Consider the following 24,607-nt stretch of genomic DNA (forward strand, 5'->3'; position numbering starts at 1 on the left):
GGCTGCTCTGAGAACTGGGTGGGGAACAGGCCCTGACGGCATTCGGGGACAGGGCCGGAGATGTGGGGGGTGGGGGGTGCAGGGAGTGGCAGGCCTGGCCCAGCTCCTGTCTACTAGGAGAAGAATGAGCAATGTGAGCTCAGGTGCACCAGGCGGAGGAAACGGAATCGACCGCCATGGTGTCCTGGCAAAAGTGGAGGCCGAGGAGGTCCTCTAGAAAGGGGTCTCACCCTTCTCCACGGGCCCACAAGGAGCCCCCCTCTCCTTTCACACCCAGGACAGGCCAGCAGGACCAGAGCAGGGGCCATTGAAAGTAACATCCAAACAGGAAGATAAGGCCCAGGAGGCTCTGAGTCCCGGGTTCCCAGAGCTTTCCTGCCACCACCCAGAACCCCAGCAGGGCCCTCACTGGCATCTGGCCCTTCCCCCCTGGAGCCAGAGCTCAGAACAGGGGCTCTCCCAGGGATGGCCTCCCCCAGGGCAGCAGCAGAGCCTCGGCCATCTTTCAGCGCTTCTGGACGGGGACACGCCTCTCCTCCCAGCTGGTACTCCTGGGGTCAGCCTGCATGGCAGCCTGCTTCCTCCTACCTCCTGCTCCCCACACATCCCCGCTGCCGCCCTCCCGCGTCAGGCCCCTGTCCCACCGGCCTGGACCTGATCTCCCGTGCCCCGATCCACCGCTCCGCGTCTCCTCCTCACTTCTCTCCTCCCTCCCTCGTGCACCTCTGGCCCCTGCCCATTGCTGAAATGACTGACCGCTTTGGCCCTCAGCAAATTTAACATTCAGGAAAGATCCACATTTCATAAATCCCTGTAATTCTAGAGTTGGGAGATGCTCCATCGAAGGTCACTTTGGCCCATCCTGGCAGCCCAGGAGTGAGGTCTCCACCCGGCCCCAGACGCAGCCGGCCCCTCAGAAACCAAGGCCTGCCAGCCAGACCCGCGGGAGGACAACCGACGTCCAAACCGGAAGGCTGGTTTATTAGTTAAAATGGAAAGCAGAGCTCCCCAGCTGGCCAGATGCTTCATTTGCCCGTTGATTTGTTCTCCCCCGTGTGGGTCTGTCCATCTTCCACGGAGGCTGTCCCTTTGCAAGGCTTGTGTCTGGTGACCGGGCTGCCCCTTCACAGCTTCTGGATATCTGAAGACTCAAACTGGAAAGCTTTAAACAGGAGCCTAGAAACAGGATTAGGGGAGAGGAGGGTGTGAGGCTGCGTTTCCCAAAGCCGAACTTCTTGTATGAACAGCTTTTCCAAAAAAAGGAAAATAAAAGACTCTGTGGATGATGCAGCTTGCAGAAGGCTGCTCGCTCACCCACTTGTGGAAATTCGCATGTGCATCGGCCTGGTCAAAGCTCTGAAACAAACACCATTTTACAGGAAGTTTTCTAAACTGATCTGGCCACGAAACTGGTTTCCCTCACCCTCCCTAATACCAGCCAACGGGCAAGGCCGGGCTCCTGCCAGGAATGGGTTCCAGGCCTCTCTGAGGTGGGGAACTGGGTCCCTGTGTCCAAGGCCCCTGCCCTCCCACCAGGCTTTCTTCCTGGGAACAGCCTCCCAGGCCCCTGCTTCTCATTCCTCCTTTGGCTTCTCAGGTACATTCTTTCTTGGTCCACGTAACTGATGCTGCCTAGGCACTGAGGGCCTGCTACACCCTGAGGTCAGCCCGGGAGGCCTTTCTGTGCAACAGAAACACCATACCAGCAACACAGGGACAAAAGGAACAGGTTACAGGGATTAAACACAAAAACATAAACTGTGGGTGCCCTGAACTAATAAAGGATCAGATGTCCCCAAGGGATTTAGACATAGAGGCGTGGACCTGGGCTGAGTTTTGGGGTGAGGTCCGGGGAGACCAGAACTGCTCCAGCTTATAGAGTGGCCAAAATCTGCAGGGTCAGGGCTGATCTGGAAGGGAGGGGTGAGGACAGCTTTGGAAAGGAAGACAAAGCCAGATCTAGCCAGTAAAAATAGAGAATATCCAGTTAAATTTTACTTTCATCTAAACAGTAGATGATTTTTTTAAGTATTATAATCACATACAAGATTTGGGAATGCTTATTCTAAAGATTTGTCACTTATGTGAAATTCAGTGTGGTTGAAGGTCCTGTATTTTATCCAGTAATCTAGGCAGCAGCTGGGGGAGGCTGTGGCGGGAGGCAGCAGGGGTGGGGGTTGGGGGAGAGACTGCCCACCTCGTGGCGACAGGCAGCAGCTGGCCACGCAGCATGGCCAGCGGCCTGAAGATCGCAGTCAGGGCTCTCCAGCAGGCAGGTGCCTCGCGGAGATGGGGCATGGGGGCAGAAACCAAAGAGAAACACCACGTCCCACACCGGGATTGACGCAGGGACAGAGGACGAAGCAGAAATGCCTTGTGGGATGTGGAGCCCAAGAAGCCACAGGCGGGACATGGGAGCCGGAGGTGGTACGAGAGCGTCACCCCCAGCGAAGGATTCTCGGGGTCTCAGGAGAACTTCGTATTTGATGAGGGAGGCGGAATGGGCTTGATCCATTCTTATTTCTAGGCCCCATGGAAAGAATGACTCCAGTTGGCATGTGTGTTGTATGTACACATACACACACGTATGTATGGATCTGTGTGTGTGATCTGGTCTATTGGTCTATGTTGGTTTTACTAGTCTGACTCTCAGAATCCTAGTGATACCTTATTGTTATCCTTGTTACCATCATAAAAGGGACCTCAGGGTCCAGTGATGTAGTGTGTAGTTACGTATGCTGCTTTAGAAACATGAAGAAACTCAGGTCTGGGCCAGGCACACTGGCTCATGCCTGTAATTCCAGCACTTTGGGAAGCTGAGGTGGGCGGATTGCCTGCGATCAGGAGTTCCAGACCAGCCTGGCCAACATGGTGAAACCCCGTCTCTGCTAAACATACAAAAATTAGCCAGGCGTGGTGGCAAGTGCTTGTAATCCCAGCTACTGGGGAGGCTGAGGCAAGATAATCACTTGAATCCAGGAGATGGAGGTTGCAGTGAGCTGAGATGGCCGTTGCACTCCAGCCTGGGTGATAGAGTAAGACTGTGTCTCAAAAAATAATAATAATAACTAAAAATAAAAATAATAAATAAATAAAAATAAACTGAGGTCTGGAGGTGTGAAATGGCTTGTCCAAAGCCACACGGCAGAGCCAGAACAAGAACCCTGGCAGTGACCACGTCTGTTTCTGCCATTCTAACTTCTCTCTCCACATTCAAATGAGTTACCATCTGTGCGTGTTTCCCCGTCTGTAAGATGGGAACAGTAGGAGTCTCTCGCAGGATGGTTGCAGGATTAACTAAAATGGGACGTGATTAGAAGCGTGTCCCACAGGTAGGTGTTCAGTAAGAACTGGTTGTTTTGACGACTATGTTTACACCTCTGTTTTTTCAGTCTGACAAGCTGAAGGCATGACAGGATTAGAAGTGAATGAAAAGATGGATTGAGAGAACACCCGTGAAAGGAGGAGGGGCTATCAGTCGTCTGCTGCTGCCTCACAAATGACTCCGAAACCAAGTGGCTTCAAACCACAAACGCTGAGTATTTCATGCAGCGGCACACTGCGTCCCCTCCCCACACTCCGTGAGTGGGCTGAGGAAGCTGTTCTTTATTTTTATCTCTTGATTTCAACAGATGCAGAGAAAGAGGAGCTGTTCTTTGAAAGACAGCCTGGGTGGTGCAGAGGATTTGGGGCCCAGGGAGAAGTGAGACCAAGGAAGTCACAAACAAGTCATTTCCTTTTCCATCAGCTCATGTTTGCCAAGCCGCAGCCTGTCTGTGTCCTCCCGGTGTCCCCAGCCGGAGCCAGCCCAGGAGGGAGGCAGGTATTGAGGAAGGCTTCACGCAGGAGGTGGCCCCTCCGTGGGGTCTCCGTGGGGTCTTCCACTCCCTCCGTGGAGTCTTTCGAGACGGTAGAAATTAGCCAGGCCAAGAAAGGAAAGGGGTCTCTGGCAGACGGGGATGAAGCAAACATCCAGGAGTCTCCCTCCTCCCCCTCACCCTTCAGCGGGAGAGACCTGGGCCTCCAGGTGGCCCCGGCCAGCCCTGGGTGGGTTGTTGGTCACTACAGCTGGCTGGCAGGATGCTGAAGTTCTAGGCAGGTTTCTGGGCCTAACCCTGGCTCCCTGCCTTGTTGGGTTCCCATCTGGAGGGTACGAGCAAGAGCGACGCTGGCCAATCAGTCAGATCCTCAGATGTGAGTGGATGTTGAAGGGTGGAAGGACCGGAATAGGTGGAGGAGGAACCCAGCGGTGGACGGAAGGGCCAGGACACACTGTCCCCTCCTCTGCCCTCATCTGCCCTCCCTGTCAGGAGCTGCTTCCCCTGTCTGCTCCTCTCCTCCTGGGGAGGAGCTGGTGCCCAGAGCCCACCCGTTGTATGCAGGATTGCAGGACTGAGGCTGAGCGCCGGCGTGGGGCAGGGCTGGGGAGTGTCCAAAATACCTGCAGCCGGGAGACACATGCACGCGCTCTTTCTCCATTCTTCCATTTCTTACTTTAAAAAAAAAAAAAGCAATATATAAATGTTTTTTAAAATCTGACATTAGAAAATCACATATATTAATTATATTTAATTTATAATTGAATTTATATATTTATGTATTTAAGTTATATATGTTTATATATTTAATTTAATTTATAAATAAATTACATATATTAGGGCTAGGTGCAGTGGCTCACGCCCATAATCTGAGCACTTTGGGAGGCTGAGGAGGGTGGATCACTTGGGGTCAGGAGTTCGAAACCAGCCTGGCCAACATGGAGAAACCCCGTCTCTACCAAAAAATACAAAAATTAGCTGGACATGGTGGCTTGTGCCTGTAATCCCAGCTACTCTGGAGGCTGAGGCAGGAGAATAGCTTGAATCTGGAGGCAGAGGTTGCAGGGAGCTGAGATCGAGCCATCGCACGCCAGCCTTGGTGGCAAGAGCAAGACCGTCTCAAGAAAAAAAATCCATGTATTTTAATGTATTTTTTTAACCACTTTTGAGAGTTAAATAGCTATTTTTCCTGTGTGTGTGTGTGTGTGTGTATTCTCATAGTGAATTGTCTAGAGAGTTAAATAGCGATTTTTCCTGTGTGCATGTGTGTACGTGTGTACGTGTGTGCATATGTGGATGTGTGCGTGAGCATGCATGTGTGGGTGCACGTGTTTGTGCATGTGTGTGCACACGTGTGTGCATGTGTGCATGTGTGTGCGTGTGCATCCATGTGCGTGGGTGTGGGTGCATGTACGTGCGTGTGCACGTCTGTGTGTGTGTGCACACATGTCTGTGTGCATGTGTGCGTGTGTGCATGTCTGTGCATGTGCATGTGCATGTGTGCGTGTGCACATGTATGCATGTGCGTGCCTGCATGTGTGTCTGCGTGTGTGCGTGTGCATGCATGTGTGAGCGTGTGCAGGTGCGTGTCAGCGTGTGTGCATGTGCGTGTGTGTGTGCGGGTGTACGTGTGTGGGTGTACGTGTGTGTGTGCATGCGTGTGTGAGTCCATGTGTGCATGTTCATGTGCATTTGTGCGTGTGTACGTGTGCATGCCTGCGTGTGTGCGTGTGCATGTGTGTGTATGTGCACGTGCATGTTGGCGTGTGTGCATGTGCATGTGTTCACGTGCATATGTGCGTGTTTGTGAGTGTCCATGTGTGTGCATGTGTGCGTGTGCACCTGTTGTTTTTCTGTATCCTCTCCTTTTAAAATGTTAAAAAACAGGCCGGGTGCGGTGGCTCACGCCTGTAATCCCAGCACTTTGGGAGGCCGAGGCAGGCAGATCACCAGGTCAGGAAATCGAGAACATCCTGGCTAACATGGTGAAACCCCATTTCTGCTAAAAGAACAAAAAATTATCCGGGCTTGGTGGTGGGCGACTGTAGTCCCAGCTACTCGGGAGGCTGAGGCAGGAGAATGGCGTGAACCCGGGAGGCGGAGCTTGCAGTGAGCTGAGATCCGGCCACTGCACTCCAGCCTGGACGACAGAGCGAGACTCCGTCTCAAAAAAACAACCAACCAACCAAAAACGTAGTGGGTTTGGAGGCTGACCTGGGGAAGACTACTTGAGCCCAGGAGTTCAAGGTTACAATGAGCGAAGATCGCGGCACTGCACTCCAGCCTGGGGAACAGAGCCAGACCCTGTCTCAAAAAAAAAAAAAAAAAAAAAAGACAAAACAACAACAACAAAAACCAGCTGATGGGAAACAGACAGAAAAACCAAGCGTGCGCCTGTGCACGGAGTCTCTGGCAAGCCTTTCCACGCACCTGGCATCACTGGGCGGCACCCGAGCAGGGTGGTCTGCTGGGCACGGGAGGCAGTCACGATGCTGATCAATAAATTTTAAAAAATCATTTTATAGTTCAGTAGTTTAAAAATCATTCCATGGGGCCGGGCACGGTGGCTCACGCCTGTAATCTCAGCGCTCTGGGAGGTCGAGGTGAGTGGATCATATGAGGTCAGGAGCTGGAGACCATCCTGGCCAACATGGCAAAACCCTGTCTCTACTAAAAATACAAAATCAGCCAGTAGTGGTGGCGCACGCCCGTAATCCCAGCTACTCGGGAGGCTGAGGCAGGAGGTTTGCTTAGAACCCAGGAGGCTGACGTTGGAGTGAGCTGAGATCGTGCCACTGCACTCCAGCCCGGGCAACCCAGCAAGACTCTGTCTCAGAAAAAATATACATTAAAAATAAAGCTAGAATTAATGAAGATCTGAAGGATGCTTTGCTTCATCAATTTCAGAAAGAAACAGTAGACCTGAAAAAGCAGCTCAGAGAAGGTTAAGAAACATCAGGCTCTGATGTCGGGGGTCAGAGGGGGATGACAATGAAGAGGGTGAGGCTGGAGAAGATGAAGAGAAAAGGAAAAAAAAGAAAGGGGAAAAATAAAGTCTCCCCAGAGAAGGCTGAAACGCCGGCGGAGCGGATGCAGAGAGAAAGCACTGGAAACAAAGCTTGACGTGGAAGAAGAAACAAGGCCGCAGCGAAATTACAGAAACAGGCATCTTTGCCAGAAAATTCTCTGCCCTGGAGAAGAAGGTAATTGTTGGTGGTGTTGGTTTGTGGGCCAAAGCCGAGGAACAAGAGGAACTTCTCGAAGAATCTAACACGGAACTGGAAGAAAGGAGGAAGAGAGCAGAGCGACTTTGCGGAGAACTTGAGGAGAAAAGGTAAGAACGCCTGGAAATGGAAGAAAAATACACCAGTTTGCAAGAGGAACCAGAGGGAAAGACCAAAACGTTAAAGAAAGTGTGGGCCAGGCGCGGTGGCTCACGCCTGTCATCCCGGCACTTTGGGAGGCCGAGGCAGGCGGATCACAAGGTCAGGAGACAGAGATCATCCTGGCCAACATGGTGAAACCCTGTCTCTACCAAAAATAACAAAATTAGCTGAGCATGATGATGCGTGCCTGTAGTCCCAGCTACTCCGGAGGCTGAGGCAGAACTGCTTGAACCAGGGAGTCAGAGCTTGCAGTGAGCCGAGAACACACCACTGCACTCCAGCCTGGCGATAGGGCAAGAATCCACCTCAAAAAAAAGAGAAAGAAAAAGAAAAAAAAAGAAAAGAAAATTTGGACTATTCTGATGACTGCAAACAGAAATGGCTGATGTCCAGTGAGAGCACCAGAAAGAAACTGAAGGCCTCCTGAAGAACATTTGGCTGCTCAGCCGGGAGCTTCGACTTCGGATGCCTGTTATTGATAACATCATACCTTGGGTTTATCAGGAAATGATAGAAAACTGTGTCCCTCGGAATAAAGACACAGGAGAATAGCAGCTAAAACGTGTCGCCCACACAGGAAATAACACGAGGAGGCAAATCCAGTACCTGATTAAAAGGAGGAAGATCCCTTTGAAGTGGGCCTTTCTCCCGTGTATCTCGCCCAGGCTTAGGGGCGTCTGCATCTGGCTTTGATGAAACCGGGAAAGGTCGCGAGATTCAAACAGGAAAGCAAGGCTGAGGACTGGGAGGAGAACGCGTTCTGCGGAGAATGAAACTATAGTTGACTCTTTACGTTCGTGTTACAGACTTAAAGTCACAATAAAAATCAGTGATATTCTCACGCCTGGACCAAATCTTTAATTGCAACAGTGAAGACTCCTCTATCATTTTAATTCACGGAAGCTGTAAGTCACGGAGTAAGACTGGAAATAATAATTTGCCTAACAGCTGTTAGTCTCTGTATACTAATATGACATATTAAAATGATACAACTGGTGATTGTTCAAATTGTCCGAATAAGACTCTTCCATTGACCCGTACGGGGAAGTTGGGCGGCAGTTCAGACTACAGAGAGTTGCATCTGTGCTATACATCAGTTTAGATGTGTGTCTATTAGCTATTTACCCAGCTACTGTGTATTCAGATAACTAGAGCTTCAAAATAGAAACAAAAACTATGTCCTATGTTTCACATAGAAAGTAGCAGATCAGGCCAGACACAGTGGCTCACGCCTGTGATCCCAGCAGTTTAGGAGGCCGAGGTGGGCGGATCGCCTGAACTCAGGAGTTCGAGACCAGCCTGGACAAAACGGGGAAACCCCATTTCATTTCATAGTAAAGGAAGTTGTAATAGACGGAATTGTCTATCCTCTTGTTGGCCGCTTACAAAATTTTACACTTTTTTGAAAGTTGTGCTACTCCTAAATCACTTACTATATGTTTTGTGGGTGTTTAAATTATGTAATCAGCCCTGAAACACATTGGCTGTAAATGTTTTGAGACTTCATAAGTTAGTATTTGTTTATTTAATTTATTTATTTAGTCAGTTATTTTTGACACCCCGTCTCGCTCTGTCACCTAGGCTGGAATGCAGTGGTACGACCACGGCTTATTGCAGCCTCGACTTCCCAGGCTCCAGCGACCCTCCCACCTCAGCCCCTCGAGTAGCTGGGACCACAGACGTGCACCACCACACCTGGTTAATTTTTGTATTTTTGGTAGAGATGGAGTTTCACCATGTTGCCCAGGCTGGTCTCGAACCCCTGAGCTCAAGTGATCCACCCTCCTCGGCTTCCTAAAGTGCTGGGATTACAGGTATGAGCCGGGGCACCTGGCCGATATTTATTAAATTAATATTATTTCGATATATTTGGTTAAAGTCTAGTTTAAATTACAAAAAGCTGTGTATAGAGGGGGCAAGTGAAGATGGAACACTGGTGAGGTGGTGGTAAAAAAGTATCCATAAATTTAAAGTGCATTCCATAAGTGAAGTTCTGTGTATAGTGAGCATTTTCTAGGTAATTAGAATTGCATTTCACTGGCAACATTTTCTTTGTGGTGTGTGAGATAGTTAGAAGCTTATAACTTAACTCTGTGGGGGCATTGTTAGGTACTGCGCCGACTTGAGGTGAACATGTGTCTTGTAAAAGCTTTGTACCAGCAGAATATTTTGGTAATTGTAAAATGTTTTGGATGATGCACATTTAACTCTGTTAGTAATTACTCTACAGAAATCTTAATTTGCCAGTAGAAAAAAAAAATCAATGTTTCTTTTTAAAAATTCATGTTTCTCTAACACAGGAACAGAAAACCAAACACCACATGTTCTCACTCACAAGTGGGAGTTGAACAATGAGAATACACGGACACGGGGAAGGGGGCACATCACACACCGGGGCCTGTCGGGGGGTGAGGGGCAAGGGGAGGGAGAGCATTAGGACAAACACCTAATGCATGTGGGGCTTAAAACCTACATGACAGGTTGATGGGTGCAGCAAACCACCATGGCACATGGATACCTATGTAACAAACCTGCATGTCCTGCACATGTATCCCAGAACTTAAACTAAAAACAAAACAAAACAAAGTTCGTGTTTCTAGCCTTTAACAATTCAGTTAATAGGAAAGGGGTAACTTTTGAATTAAGCTTTAAAACATTATGGAAAATTTTTTAACGAAGAAGTATTTTATTATTTTGCTGCAAAACTGTTGCTTCACTGTATAAAAGTAGCAGCAGCAAATGCAGCGTATTGCAAAACTAAGATAGCGTTGTTCTTCATCTGACCCTGTACAAGCCACAAAAACGTCTTCACTCCTAGCTGTTTCCAATGGAACAATCATTGGGTATTTCAGCCCAATCCAGGTGTGGATGTATGCGAGTTACAATGTAACATAAGGCTTAAGAATAACAAGGTTATCTTTGAATTATGTAATTTTTATAACCAGTTTTTACCATGGATAATACCATGAATTCTGAATACTAGAGCCTAGTGTAAAAATCATAGGGTATTGTGAGAAAGACGTGTATTATGTTTCTCTATAATCATTAGAAAGTTGAAGGCATTCTCCTTCACTGGCAGTGTTAAGAATAGTTTCTTTTTCCCGTCGGTAATGCTAAAAGTTGCTATTCTAAGTCCTCTATCCACCACTAATTTAAGACAACCCATGGGTTGTGTTATTTCATACTCGTTTATTTAGTTTTCACCCCTCAATCGATTGTAGGTATTTCTCATGCGCTTCTTCACTCCTAAGTTCATCTAGTTCCGAAGGGTTGGTCAGTGCTATCTTGATCAGCCAACCGTCTTCGTAACAAGAGTTGTTGACAAGTCCTGGCTTTTCTGTAAGAGCTTCATTAATTTCAGTTACTTCTCCTGGTAAAAGATAAGAGAGTCCATCAGCAGCCTTCACACTTTCCAAAGCACCAGACTCATCCTGTGTGTTCAGTGTTGCCCCAGCTTCAGGCGGACTACAGTAAACCATGTCTCTCAATGCTGCCTGTGCAAAACTGCTGATCCCCTGTTCCGACACCATGTTCTGTCTTTAGCCATTCATGTTTCTCTGTGAATTTACACATGGAGAGCAGAGCGGGTCCTGTGTGCAGTGTCCAGACGGCGCCTGCCTACAGCTGCCAGGGCCTCGGCGGGCACAGCCTGCAGGCTCAACACCACTCACTGTGCCATGTTCGCAGGGCACATTGTGGAAATTTAAGCCAGTATGTTACGTATTTTTCTATCCCATCCTACCACAATAACAAAAATAAATCTATAAAAAGTCAAAATAAAAAGTCAATCTAGGCCGGGTGTAGTGGCTCACGCTTGTAATCCCAGCACTTTGGGAGTCCGAGGCAGCAAATCACAAGGTCAGGAGTTTGAGACCAGCCTGGCCAGCATGGTGAAACCCCATCTCTACTAAAAAAAAATACAAAAAACTAGCTGGGCGTAGTGGCGAGTGCCTGTCATCCCAGCTACTTGGGAGGCTGAGGCAGGAGAATGGCGTGAACCTGGGAGGTGGAGGTTGCAGTGAACCGAGATTGTGCCACTGCACTCCAGCCTGGGCGACAGAGCGAGACTCTGTTTCAAAAAAAAAAAAAAAAAAAAATAGTCAATCTATAAGAAGCATAAGAAGTCAATGAAGAAGAATGAAGAAATTCTTAAAGCAGGGTCACCATAGCAGTATATTTTTAAAGCATTATGTTAAAATCAGTGATGCCAGATGGACATTAAATGTCCACCTTTTGAAATACCAAACTTTGATAGTCAAGCCAGGCCTGAATAGCCATAAGAAAATATGGGACGCTGGTGTTTGAGCTACGTCTTCAGTTCCAGTCATAGCAGTTCTGTGGTTTCCTCACAATGACTGTCTTCGTCCACGAATGAAATATTTCGTAACTTCAGTGCTGATGTGGTGAAAGGGTAGAGAGGAACACACTCGCTCATTATTTGAAGCAAATTTGAGGGGCGCACATATAGGAACAGGATTTAAAATGAAGGGCGAACATATAGAAGCAGGTTTTTGAATGAGGGGCGCACATATAGAAGCAGGTTTTTGAATGAGGGACGCACATATAGAAGCAGGTTTTTGAATGAGGGGCGCACATATACAAGCAGGTTTTTGAATGAGGGGCGCACGAATAGGAACAGGTTTCTGAATGAGGGGCGCACATATAGAAGCAGGTGTTTGAATGAGGGGCGCACGTACAGGAACAGGTTTTTGAATGAGGGGCGCACGTACAGGAACAGGTGTTTGAATGGGGGGCGCACGAATAGGAACAGGTGTTTGAATGAGGGGCGCACGTACAGGAACAGGTGTTTGAATGAGGGGCGCACGTATAGGAACAGGTTTTTGAATGAGGGGCACACGTACAGGAACAGGTTTTTGAATGGGGGGTACACGTACAGGAACAGGTTTCTGAATGAGGGGCGCACGTACAGGAACAGGTTTCTGAATGAGGGGCGCACGTACAGGAACAGGTTTCTGAATGAGGGGCGCACGTACAGGAACAGGTTTCTGAATGAGGGGCGCACGTACAGGAACAGGTTTCTGAATGAGGGGCGCACGTACAGGAACAGGTTTCTGAATGGGGGGCGCACGTACAGGAACAGGTTTTTGAATGGGGGTACACGTACAGGAACAGGTTTTTGAATGAGGGGCGCACATATAGAAGCAGGTTTTTGAATGAGGGGCGCACATATACAAGCAGGTTTTTGAATGAGGGGCGCACGAATAGGAACAGGTTTCTGAATGAGGGGCGCACATATAGAAGCAGGTGTTTGAATGAGGGGCGCACGTACAGGAACAGGTTTTTGAATGAGGGGCGCACGTACAGGAACAGGTTTCTGAATGAGGGGCGCACGTACAGGAACAGGTGTTTGAATGGGGGGTGCACGAATAGGAACAGGTGTTTGAATGAGGGGCGCACGTACAGGAACAGGTGTTTGAATGAGGGGCGCACGTACAGGAACAGGTTTTTGAATGGGGGTACACGTACAGGAACAGGTTTTTGAATGAGGGGCACACATATAGGAACAGGTTTCTGAATGAGGGGCGCACGTACAGGAACAGGTTTTTGAATGGGGGTACACGTACAGGAACAGGTGTTTGAATGAGGGGCGCACGTACAGGAACAGGTTTTTGAATGAGGGGCGCACGTACAGGAACAGGTGTTTGAATGAGGGGCACACGTATAGGAACAGGTGTTTGAATGAGGGGCGCACATATAGGAACAGGTTTTTGAATGAGGGGCACACGTACAGGAACAGGTTTTTGAATGAGGGGCGCACGAATAGGAACAGGTGTTTGAATGGGGGTACACGTACAGGAACAGGTTTTTGAATGAGGGGCACACGTACAGGAACAGGTTTTTGAATGAGGGGCGCAGGTACAGGAACAGGTGTTTGAATGAGGGGCACACGTACAGGAACAGGTTTCTGAATGGGTATTCTCTTTTCCCTTTAATTTAAAAGGTAATATTTACTTATTAAAACGAGCCTTGGTAGAGTTACTGGTTTATAGTATGTTCTTTAAGAATCCTTATATTACATATACCAATAGTTAGGTGTTAAAATATAATCGTCTTCTCTGTTTGTGTTTAGATTATTGTAAAGTAGAAATGTAGTAAGGCGAGGAGGTTGCGTCACATACTTGCCCCATGAATGGAATCCATTCCATATGCTATTTCATTTACTTTCTGGAGAAAGGGGAATTTTTTTGCAGCAATAATTTAAGGTGACTTTGTGGTACTGGCTGGTGCTACTTCATCTGTAACATATTCTGAAAACCATGAATCTGGTTTGGGCTTTTTTTCTTTTTTTTTTTTTTTTTTTGCTTTGCTTCTGTTTCTTTTTAGTCTGTTTTTAATATCTTTCCCCTTCACTCTAATCTCAAGGAAAGTTCTCTTTCCTACAGGGCCGTGAATTAAGGAATGGGTAGAGTTTACGTTTAAGTAAGCCAGTGTCTGCTCAATTTCCTAACGTACACATTTGGCTTTTTAAAAATTATTCTTTGTTCTTAAAAATACTAGGAGAGGCCTGGCGCAGTGTCTCATGCCTGTCATCCCAGCACTTTGCGAGGCCAAGGTGGGTGGATCACCTGAGGTTGGGAGTTCTAAGACCAGCCTGACCAACATGATGAAACCCCGTCTCTACTACAATTACAAAATTAGCCACGTATGGTGGTTCATGCCTGTAATCCCAGCTACTTGGGAGGCTGAGACAGGAGAATCACTTGAACCCGGGAGGCAGAGGCTGCAGTGAGCTGAGATCGCGCCATTGCACTCCAGCCTGGGCAACAAGAACGAAACTCCATCTCAACAAAAACAAAAACAAAAAACCTAGAAGAATGGAAGAAAACATAGGTTTTCTTTCTTTCTTTCTTTCTTTCTTTCTTTCTTTCCTTTCTTTCTTTCTTTCTTCTTTCTTTCTCTTTCTTCCTTCTTTCCTCTTTCTTTCTTCTCTCTCCTTCCTTCCTTCCTTCCTCCCTCCCTCCTTCCCTCCCTCTTTCTCTCTCTCTTTCTCTCTTTCTTTCTTTCTTTCTTTCTTTTTCTCACTTTGTCATCCAGGCTGGAGTGCAGTGGTGCGATCCCTGCTCACTGCAGCTTCAACCTCCTGAGGTTCAAGCAATCCTCCCGCCTTAGTCCCCCAAGCAGCTGGGACTACAGACACACACCACCACATCAGGCCAATTTTTGTATTTTTTGTAGAGATGGGTTTTTACCATGTTGCCCAGGCTGGAAAAACATAGATTTTCTAGTGCCCTTAAACTTATGCTGTAATCTAACTAATTTAAATAATTAGTAACTTCAGTAGTATTACTACAACACTGTCTACTGGCCAAAATCACAAAGTGAGTAGTAAGTCAGTTGCATCAATTTCAAAAGCCATGCTTTCATTGTACTTTATGTATAAATTGTATTTGCTCAAGTTGTACATATTGATATTGTATGTATATATGCAGCATGGTTAAATAAGAATAAAAATGTTTTACCCAAAAAAAAAAAAAAAAGAAATGGAAATAGCAGTAATCCTGGGCCAGAGGAGAGCACTGGATCTCAATCTAGAATGAAGGCCCTCCTGTAGGCACCCTGGCCTGTGAGGGAGCAGGGCCCAGGGTAGGGGACCCAGGAGGTCTGGCCGTGCAGATCGATTACGGAAGCTGTGGACAGTGGAGAACAGTTTTGCTTTGTTATTTTGTTTTGCTTTGGCAAATGTAACTAGGACAAAAATTGTCTTCCCTTCCCTAGCCAGCTATGGGATTGACTTTGCCTGTGTTACCAACCACTCCTCAAGAAATGAGAAAAGTGGTCACTCTCTGAGGCGGTAGGTCTCTGGAGCTGACTAACTTTTCAGTTTAGCTCTTCAAGACCCACAGTCTTCCTGCAAACCTTGGTGGTGGCCTCCAGTGGAATATGAAGTGACCAGCAAAGTCCCATGCCGGGGGCTGGTGTGTGTTTTCGAAGGAGGACTCGTATTAGAAGCTGAAGGCAGCTCACATCACAGTTTGTTTGCAGGGATTTTGTTGCATCTTTCAGTAAAATTAGCAAAGATGTGACACTGGTTATAGAGATGTCTGCTGAGGCTGGAAAAATAGCCAGTGGGTGACTCTGCCTCGCCAGTGAGGCTGTGGGACTAGACCTCCCAGGCTAGGCTGCAACTAAACTGCAGAATCTAATGATGGAGAGTGGCACAAAAATCCTTAAGCAGTTTTAGATCAAAACATCTTCCCACTGGACGAGTATAATTGTCCCCACCAAGATCACCAATATCAGACAAGGGGGCCGGGCGCAGTGGCCCATGAGTGCTTATGGTGTGCCTGCTACTTGCCAGGCTGTGGGTACGGGAGATAAACCTGCTCTCTGTCCTCATGGAGCTTCCTGTCTAGTGGGAAATCTTTCCCCATCCGTCTGGTGTCCACTGCCTCTGCCTGCCCACTTCCGACCCTCGCCCTCTTCATCCCCTGCCCTGGGCCTCGCTCCTCTCTTGGCACCCATGGGCAGTGAAAGAGGTTGCCCAGGTTGTCAGCCACACCCCTTTGGGCTTGGTTTCCATTTCGGAGGGTGGCCTGGTCTCTTCTCTCCCCGGTAAGGTTTCCGCGCATTAGTCACTCGGCTTGCGGAACATGGGCCAGCAGAGACGATGGGGTCACCAGGAGGACAGGGCGAAGTCCGGGCTGCAGAGCAAGGACTTGCCCCAGGGTTTGGCAGCCTCTGGGCCACTCTGGGATGACCACGGCCAAGCCTGTCCTGGGGGGAAAAGAAGGCACAGGCCACTGACGGGTCTAGCTGGGACTGGCGCTAGGTGCGGGGCCCCACTGGGGACGCGCCTGATCTGCCCACACACCTGGAGGAGAGCAGTCCCTGCTGTGCTGGGCTGGCCAGCACTGCCCTGTTTCTCCCTTCCAGCCTGTGGCAAACCCAGGCACTTCCTGCTTGGTGCCTAGCCTGAGGCCTGGGTCTTGCTCCCTGGGACCAAGGAGGGACTTCCTCCCTGATCACCCCCGCCCCAGATGCCCCACCTTCGGTTCGCCCCACGCCGACCACCACAAAACCCTTGCAGGAGCCTCCTCTGCAGGTTCCTGTCCCCAGGAGCAGCCCTGTACAGTGCCTCCCCCACCTCCAAGCCAGACCAGGCCACACCCTCCCCAGTGTTTCTCCTGCTCATCCATGGACAATGCTACAGGCCACCGAGTTGGCCCCCACACCTTCCTGGGGGTGGGGGTATCTTTATGAAAATGGAGGGGAAATAGAGATGCTCTCAGAATAAGAGTGCACCAGAGTCGTGAGGCCACCAACGATGGCAAAAGAAAGGTGTGCTGGTTTTGTGGCTGTGCCTTTCCAAGGGCCATTTTCTTTCACCCTCTCCCCTCCTCCATGGCTCCTAAAGTCTTCTCACCTGCTCCAGGAAGAGGAAAATTGGACAAAGCCAAGGTCCTGGGTGGATGGAAGGGCCTCCAGGACCCCGTGGATGTGGAGGAGGGAGGGAAGGGCTGGGGTAGAGCATAAAGAATCCCCAGTGTCCCCATCCTGGGGGAGGCAGCTCTGAACATGTAAATATGTGATGGATTTACAAAAAAGATTTCCATCCGGGATAGACTGTATCTCTACACTCTTTCAGATAACATGGGACTGGTTCAGGAGTCCTAATGTTACAAGGAAGGGGCTCCGATCTAGACCCCAAGACAGGGTTCTTGGATCTTGCGCAAGAAAGAATTCAGATTGAGTCTGTAAAGTGAAAGCAAGTTTATTTTTTCGTTTGTTTATGTGTTTTTATTTTGAGGCAGAGTCGCTCTGTCACCCAGGCTGGAGTGCAGTGGTACAATCTCAGCTCACTGCAATCCCCCCCTCCCAGGTTCAAGCCATTCTCCTGTCTCAGCCTCCCGAGTAGTTGGGATTACAGGCGCCGCCACCACACCCAGCTAATATTTGTATTTTTAGTAGAGACGGGGTTTCACCATGTTGGCCAGGCTGGTTTCGAGCTCTTGCTCTTGACCTCGTGACCTGCCCGCCTCGGCCTGCCAAAGTGCTGAGATTACAGGCATGAGCCACTATGCCCGTCCTAAAAGCAAGTTTATTAAGAAAGTAGAGGAATAAAAGAATAGCTATTCCATAGATGCAGCAGTGAGGGCTGCTTTGCCAGTTTTTATGTTTATCTCTTGATGATATGCTAAACAAGCGGTGGATTATCCATGCCTCCCCTTACTAGACCATATAGGTTGCCATGGCATTTGTAAACTGTCATGGTGGGCGTGTAGCAGTGAGGATGCCCAGAGGTCACTCTCGTGGCCATCTTGGTTTTGGTGGGATAGAACCGGTTTCTTTATTGCAACCTGTTTTATCAGCAAGGTCTTTATGACCTGTATCTTGTGCCAACCTCCTGTCTCATCCTGTGACCTAGAATGCCTAACCATCTGGGAATGTAGCCCAGTAGGTTCCGGCCTCATGTTACCCAGCTCCCATTCAAGATGCAGTTGCTCTGGTTCACACGCCTCTAACACGAGTAACAACAGCTAAGGATTGTCACGTCTCTACCATATGCTAAGTCCTTATCATTGCGACCACTCTTTGTGGCAGATGCTTTTGATGTCTATGATACAGAAGAGAAAACCGAGGCTCGAGAAGGGTGAGAAAGCTGTTCACGTTCCTACACCCAGGCAGCAGTGGGGTTTGCCCAGGTGGTCTTGACTAAAGCCCACGCTCCCAGCCACGACACTGGTGAGGTGGCCACGGGGAGGAAGGGACCTCCCATCACTCTGAGGCCCAGCTGCAGCCCTGGGAAGCCCTGAGCGTGCGGTGCGCTGAGGCTGGGCCTCCCGGGGCAGCCCCAGGCAGCGGCTGGCTGCGGCAGGGGCAGGAAGGCAGGGGCAGGAAGGCACACGGCGGGTCTGGGGCGCTCCCCTCCCCCCTCCCCCCTCATTCCTTCATGCAGGTTCAGACTTGCATGGCCGTCTGAAGGCGCTCCCAGCTCCTCTGGCTCCCTCCTTATTTCCCTCACACAGTCACCTGCCCTGATAGAACCCTGGGGAGTTTAATCCCCATCTCGGCGCCTGCTTTCCGGAGGAGCCGGACGCACACCGGGCTGTGGATTCCTCCAGCCACGCTCAGCTCCGGCCGAGACCGAAGCGCTGAAGCCGCGGGGCCGGGTGCCGCCGGCAGGGGGCGCGCGCAGACAGGGAGGCCCCACCCCGGCCGCGGAGGACGCGCTCCCCCGCCCAGCGCAGCCGCGGTCCGCTCCGCTTACACCTGCCGAGCCCGGCCAGACCCGGTCCGCTCCGCTTACACCTGCAGAGCCCGGCCAGACCCGGTCCGCTCCGCTTACACCTGCCGAGCCCGGCCAGACCCGGTCCGCTCCGCTTACACCTGCCGAGCCCGGCCAGACCCGGTCCGCTCCGCTTACACCTGCCGAGCCCGGAGAGCCGCGATCCGCTCCGCTTACACCTGCCCAGCCCGGCCAGACCCGGTCCGCTCCGCTTACACCTGCCGAGCCCGGAGAGCCGCGATCCGCTCCGCTTACACCTGCCCAGCCCGGCCAGACCCGGTCCGCTCCACTTACACCTGCCCAGCCCGGAGCGCCTGGGTCCGCTCCGCTTACACCTGCCAAGCCGGGCGAGCCTGGGTCCGCTCCGCTTACACCTGCCCAGCCCGGCGAGCCGCGGTCCGCTCCGCTTACACCTGCCGAGCCCGGCGAGACCCGGTCCGCTCCGCTTACACCTGCCGAGCCCGGCCAGACCCGGTCCGCTCCGCTTACACCTGCCGAGCCGGGCCAGACCCGGTCCGCTCCGTTTACACCTGCCGAGCCCGGGCAGACCCGGTCCGCTCCGTTTACACCTGCCGAGCCCGGCCAGACCCGGTCCGCTCCGCTTACACCTGCCCAGCCCGGCCAGACCCGGTCCGCTCCGCTTACACCTGCCCAGCCCGGCGAGCCGCGGTCCGCTCCGCTTACACCTGCCGAGCCCGGCCGCTGCAAAGCCTCGCTCAAGCTCACGTCCGTTCCAAGTCAGGCTCAGGGCCTCTCAGTCCTGGGTGCTCAGGACAACTCCGTGGAGAGCTTTTTAAAACTCGTGGGCCGCCGCCGGGCGCGGTGACTGACACCTGTAATCCCAGCACTTTGGGAGGCCAAGGCAGGCGGATCACCTGAGGTCAGGAGTTCGAGAGCCGCCTGGCCAGCACGGTGAAACCCCGTCTCTACTGAAAATACAAAAACTAACCAGGCGTGGTGGCGCGCGCCTGTAATTCCAGCTACTGGGGAGGCTGAGGTAGGAGAATCGCTTGACCCTGGGAGGCGGAGGTTGCAGTGGAGCTGAGATCGCGCCATTGCACTCAGCCTGGGCAACAGAGCAAGACTCCATCTCAAAACAAATTTAAAAATTGGCCAGCCACTGTGGCTCATGCCTGTAATCCCAGCACTTTGGGAGGCCAAGTGGGCAGATCACGAGGTTAGGAGTTCGAGACCAGCCTGGCAACACAGTGAAACTACTCTATTAAAAAATACAAAAAATTAGCTGGCCGTGGTGGCAGGTGCCTGTAATCCTAGCTACTCAGGAGGCTGATGCAAGAGAATCGCTTGAACCTTGGAGACAGAGGTTGCAGTGAGCTGAGATTGCACCATTGCACTCCAGCCCGGGCAACAGTGCGAGATTCCGTCTCAAAAATAAAAAGTAAATAAATAAACCCAGCCACGGCCTAGTAACCATGCAGCCCTTGATCACCTACAAACACCTGCAAAGCACACGTGGTGGCAAACATGGGCTTTGGTGACAGGAAGACCTGGGCCCAGATCTTGCTTGCTACCCTGCTTACTAGCTGTGTGACCCTGGAGAAACCGCTGAACTTCTCTGAACTTGGTTTTCTTAGCTAAAGAGAGAATATAAGGCTTCTTATGCTTGTCAGGAGGATTCGTGTAATACCACATAAGATCTAAGCACAAGGTTCTCTCTGGTAGACCAGCCGCTCTCAGCCAGGACAGTGATGACCCCTAGTGGACATTGTGGGAAGCTCTGGGGGTGTTTTCTGTTGTCACCGAGCCAGCGGCTACTGGGGCTACTGGCCTGAAGGGCAGGGCCGCAGGGCCTCCTGCAGTGCGAGGGGCAGTGATGCGCAATGAGGAAATGTCACGGATCCTACCTGACAAAATAGTTTTTCGCACAATTTTAAGACAAACTGAATTTTCCGGGGACACAACTACTGTGTAAGTTGAGAAAGTTCCATAGTGAGTTTTGTTTGGCACTTTGCCAACAGTTGTTCACCAGCGTGGGAAACTGATCACTGGCGGCACCTGCCACGTGCGGTATCTGAGTGGCCATGACCCGTGCGTCAGCCCGCGTGTGTAACAGCAGCCACTTAGGCACAAGCACCTGACCCGTGTAACATCTTAGTGAAACACTTCTCATGTGCCAGTGTGCACACAAATGCCTGTGGAACTTGTCAAAGTGCAGACTCCTGTCCAGTTGGTCTGAGGGGGGACCTGAGAAACTCATGCTATGAGGTCCTAGTGTAGTCACACCTAAGTGTGTGTGCAGAGAACACATTTATTATAAACTACGATTCTCTTATCTTTTTTTTTAGTCTCGCTCTCTCACCCAGGCTGGAGTGCAGTGGCACCATCTCGGCTCACTGCAACCTCCGCCTCCTGGGTTCAAGCAATTCTCCTGCCTCAGCCTCCCGAGTAGCTGGGACTACAGGCAGCCGCCATCACACTGAGCTGATTTTTGTATTTTTACACCACATGGTGAAACATGTGGTTTCACCATGTCAGCCAGGCTGGTCTCGAACTCCTGACCTCAAGTGACCTGCCCGTCTCGGCCTCTCAAAGTGCTGGGATGACAGGCGTCAGCCACGGCGCCTGGCCTCTTATCTCTCTTTTGTACAACACTTAGGGCATCATCTTGGGTGGAGTTCCCCAGGAAACACTCTGAGAGGGAGATTTGTGTGCCCGTAGTGAAGTAGGGTGTGCTCTCAAAAACGCCTGTGAGGGGCAGGTAATGCAGGATTGGGCAGAGGGAGAAGTTCAGCTGTGATATAGTCACAGCAGAGGATGCAGCTGGTCCCTCAGGGCTCAGGCCTGGGGTGGCCTTCAGAGATGTCCCAAATGCATGCTGGAGTGGAGACTCGACCAGTCACTGGATGTGTGCTCCCCTCCCCCCAGGGACAAACATGTGGCTCTCTCGGGCCTCAGCTGTGAGCAGCTGACACTCCTGCAGCTGGAGGAAGGGTCTTGGTCCTGGATGAGTGGTGTGGGTGGCACACCCCAAATCTGTGACAGACCGTACGCTGATGTTTAAACGTGGTGTGTGGATAGATTATATTATCTTCGGAATTTCATTTCAGCATAGTAAAGGTGTTGCAAAATATTTGTCCTAGAAAGGGAACACTGAGTTTCGTAGGTTTAGAGCCTCTGTACAGGGTAAATGGCAGAAGCTCCTATTACCAGAAATTATAGTTCACCAAGCTCAGCAAATACCTATTGCCTACCATGTGCCAGGCACTGTTTTAGGCACTTGGAGATACATCCATGAACAAAGCAATGAAGGCCTGTCCTCTTTGGAGGTTACATTCTAGCAGGTGGCAAGGGGTTACAGGCTGTGATCACAGTTTTCAGTTTCAGGCCCACATCTGCCCTCTGGATGACCCACAAGGCATCCCATAGTTGGCATCAGTCAATGGGTATCTAGTTTACAGCAAACCCATCACAACAGTTGGACAAGCACCTAGAACTCTTCTCTCTGACCAGAGGATTTGTGCTTCTAAAAGTATGGAGGAAATTCCCACTGGCTTTTTTTCTCTTTCCGTCTTCTCTTTGTTTGGCCCCAGAGGCAGCTGCAGCCTCAGGAAGTGTGTGGTGGAGCAGGGAAGCTAAAGCCCAGGCCTTCAAGCCAGAGAGCCAGAAAGGGTGGGGGAAAGGTCGGGGGCGGGGGTGACCGAAAGCCAGAAAGTGTCACAGAGACTGAAAAGAAGGAGGTGGTTCAGGGCAGGAATCCCATAAAGCTGGATCCGAGCTCCTGGGCCCATCCCTTGACGGCACAGGCATGGACCGTAAATTGCGTACTGAAGGCCCTGAGAACTGAACCGTGGGCAGATTACCACCGCGGTCCCAGACTGGTCACTGGTTGGTGCACATGTGGGACGGATCCCAACCACAAAATACAAAGACTTGAAAACTGAACTGACATTGCAGCCGCCCCTCACAGGAGGCAGAACTTGGGGTCTCAGTCTAAGTCAACTACCTGCTAAAATCAACCCGTTGACAAACAAAAATCACATTCTCTGCGGGCTTTAAACAAGACCCAGAATCTCATAACATCATCTTCCAAAGGTCTAAGATACAATCCAAAACTACTCAACATACGAAGAACCACAGAACTCACATCTCACAAGGAGACAGACAAGCAACCGAGGCCAATCCCACGACAAGGCAGGTGTTGGAATACCACAGACGTTAAGCAGCTGTTATAACCATGCTCCAAGAAGTAAGAACAAACACTACCGAAGTGAACAAAAAAACACATCATCTTGGCAAATACATGAAATATTAAAGAGAAACATGAAAATTTTAGAACTGAAAAATACGACAACCCAAATAGAAAATTTGCCTGAGAGGCACAAGATGAGAATGGGCCATAGGCCATGGACCTCCACAGGCAGCCCCGAGGCCTCCTCAGGTTTGGAGGACGTGGGTGGAGGGCACTGAGACTAGCACCAAACTAAATGGCTTTGGTCCCAGAACCCTTGATGCTGCTGCCACTGAGGCCACCCGTGTCCAAATCTGCCCAGTCCTGCCTGGCTCACAGTCTGGCTGAGCCTGCCTCCCCCCACCCCCATCCCCGCCCCGCCACCATAATGCATTTCCTCAACTGCCTCCTCCATGAGCCCCTCCCATCTAGTGCAAGCTCCCACCGGGAAGGGACTGCTGGTTTCTCTCTTACTGTCTCACAACGCTCCACATACAGCAAGAGGCACGAGAGGAGGTCTGGCAAACGGAGGACGCACCTCTAACTTGGTCTGCAGGGAAGAAGCAAAAGTGAACAGGAAATAAGGTCTCGCAGCTGGAAGTTTTGACACATCAAATTCCTCACAATTTCTCAAACCCATTTCAAGATGAGGAAACTGATGCCACTGAGAGATTAAAAGGCTAGAATGGGCGAGGCGCGGTGGCTCACGCCTGGAATCCCAGCAATTTGGGAGGCCGAGGCGGGTGGATCACTTGAGGTCAGGAGTTTAAGACCAGCCTGGCCAACATAGTGAAACCCTGTCTCTAGTAAAAATACAAAAATTAGCCTGGCATGGTGGCGGGTACCTGTAATCCCAGCATACTTAGGAGGCTGAGGCAGGAGAATCGCTTGAACCCGGGAGGCAGAGGCTGCAGTGGGCCAAGATTGCACCACTGCACTCCAAGTCTGGGCAAAGAGTGAGGTTCTGTATCCAAAAAAAAGAAAAAATAGCATAATGGCCAAGTGATTTTTTTCAAGGAACGAACCAGAGCAAATGCTAAGCACTGAGAGGGGATGATTCGATAGTAATAGACTTAGCACAATTCGCTTTTTTTGGCAATAAGAATAACAGAAGAAAAATGAGAACTATCTCTATAACCAACCAAAGGGGAGTGACGGAGTATTTTGGCACATGTACTCAGTATTTACAAATCTATAATAAAGTGAGCACATTAAAAACATCCACACAACAGGAGAGAAGCCCCACGCTGTTCAACAGGGATTCAAGAGCCAGCATGAGCTGAAGGTTCTGTTGTTCTCTCTTTTGTAGGACACTTCGGGCATCATCTTGGGTGGAGGTCCCCAGGAAACGCTCTGAGAGGGAGGTTATCCAGAAGCTCCATAATGAGAATGTTCTTTTGGCAAAGAAGGTAAACACTTTATCTGGGGGGAAAAGGCCATTCTTTTATTCTGGCACGTGGCTGATAGTCATAACAACAGCTTTTGTGATGTTAGGCCCCTCCCACCTGGCCACCTATTCCTGCTTTGCTCATCACCATACCTCTGGCTCCCAGTAGTGCCAGGTACACAACAGAAAGCACGAAATGTGTGTTGATGAATGGATGAATAACATACTTAGACATATGATATTATCTGAAATTTTAAAACTTCTATGAGGGGGCAAAATTTTATTTTTCTTTTTTCCTTTTTCGACCTCAGAAGCTTCCAGAAAAAAAAAAATTGTTTTAATTAAAAAAAAAAAAATGCCTGGGCGCGGTGGTTCACGCCTTTTATCCTAGCACTTTGGGAGGCTGAGGCAGGTGGATTGCTTGAGCCCAGGAAGGCGTTCCAGACCAGACTGAGCGACATGGTGAAACCCCGTCTCTACAAAAAACTAGCCGGGCGTGGTGGCGCGTGCCTGTGATCCCAGCTACTTGGGAGGCTGAGGTGGAAGAGTCACCTGAGCCCAGGAGACGGAGGTTGCAGT

At 50.2% G+C, this 24,607-nt stretch overlaps 1 long non-coding RNA gene across 1 annotated transcript; it reads right to left on the bottom strand.

The window, feature by feature from the left end:
- Nucleotides 1-3,119: 3,119 nt before the first annotated feature.
- Nucleotides 3,120-24,259, bottom strand: LOC139361818 (uncharacterized). The gene is made up of 3 exons (XR_011619479.1): nt 23,116-24,259; nt 7,811-7,964; nt 3,120-4,493 (listed from the first exon to the last, which is right to left on the bottom strand). It is a non-coding gene; the product is annotated as an uncharacterized lncRNA (long non-coding RNA).
- Between the last annotated feature and the right edge of the window lie 348 nt (nt 24,260-24,607).

This window comes from Macaca nemestrina, chromosome 2 (assembly GCF_043159975.1).
Source record: "Macaca nemestrina isolate mMacNem1 chromosome 2, mMacNem.hap1, whole genome shotgun sequence".
In the NCBI taxonomy this organism is placed as follows: domain Eukaryota; kingdom Metazoa; phylum Chordata; class Mammalia; order Primates; family Cercopithecidae; genus Macaca; species Macaca nemestrina.